The sequence below is a fragment of the Cyprinodon variegatus genome, unplaced genomic scaffold (assembly GCF_000732505.1).
Source record: "Cyprinodon variegatus isolate N-32 unplaced genomic scaffold, C_variegatus-1.0 Scaffold27, whole genome shotgun sequence".
Lineage (NCBI taxonomy): Eukaryota > Metazoa > Chordata > Actinopteri > Cyprinodontiformes > Cyprinodontidae > Cyprinodon > Cyprinodon variegatus.
In genome coordinates, this window is record NW_015150480.1 from 803417 (window position 1) to 804726 (window position 1310).

The following is a 1310-nucleotide window of genomic DNA, read 5'->3' on the forward strand; positions in this document are numbered from 1 at the left end:
TGTAGCCACTCTCCCAGTTTGGGGGTCACAGCCCCCAGTGCTTCAATTACCACTGGCACCACTGCTGCTCTTACTTTCCACATCTTTTCTAGCTCCTCTTTCAGTCCTTGGTATTTCTCAAGCTTCTCGTGTTCTTTCTTCTTGATGTTGCTGTCGCTTGGGATTGCCAATATATATATATATATATATATATATATATATATATATATATATATATATATATATATATATATATATATATAATCCATATCATACCTTTCCTGTATAATCTTCATATAGTTTACATATTTATTTATTATAGACCCTTACAAGTAATCTCTGTTCATATATACAATTTATAGTCCATACATATATATCCTGTAGAGCAATTCTGGATAAATGCAAACTACATTTCGATGCGTTGTACTTCTGACAGTGCAATGACAATAAAGGTGAATTCTATTCAGTTCAAGTCTTCTTGAAGAGATGCTGTATAAATATATGCAGCTGTGTAATGTAGAATTTTGTCCATAAAGACTTGTTTGATAATTAGTATGCTATAATATTTTAGTATATATACTGTAATCACCAATCAGACCCTTCTAGTCTGCTTTAAAAGTCTGTAACAAGTCTCTCTCAATCCCAGCAGGGCTCAAAGTCACCTGGTAGAACCTCTTGCTGGCAACCAAAAAGCTTCTGTGACAAAAGATGGCACAAGGGATTGGCTTGACAGGCTGTCAATCCAAATCTGTAGCCTTGGGGAATAAAGCTGGCTGTCCAAACATCAGGTATTCTTGTAGCACACAACCAGTTGGACTGGTAATTTATGAGCCTGCAGAGAAATATTCATTCCTCTTCAGCAAACTTGGATGCATTTATAATACTGATGTTGTTTTCTGTCACAATAAGATGAGAAAAAATGTAGAGGGAAGAAAATGATAGAAATGGGCTTTCAGGATACATGATGTGGCTGTAGCTCATCTCAAATCAAATGGTTTAAAGAATTCACACCTGTAGCATTATTTTCAAAGCACTTTCATTTTTTTTTTCATTTTTGTTAGCTTAAATTTTGTCTACATCCATCCATCCATCCATCCATCCATCCAGCCCCAGCGGTATGTGGGTAAAATGGGGTGCAGCATGGACAGGTTAACGGTTCATCATAGGGCAACAGAAACCTTCAGTACCTCATGCATCCATGAAGAGAACATGAAAATACTATGCACAAAGTTTTGCATGATCTCTCCTAGACTGGGATCAAAAGGTCCTGGAATTAAAAGGACAACGACAAAAGTAAAAGCACTATAAACTTTCCTACTGTGTTGCCCCAT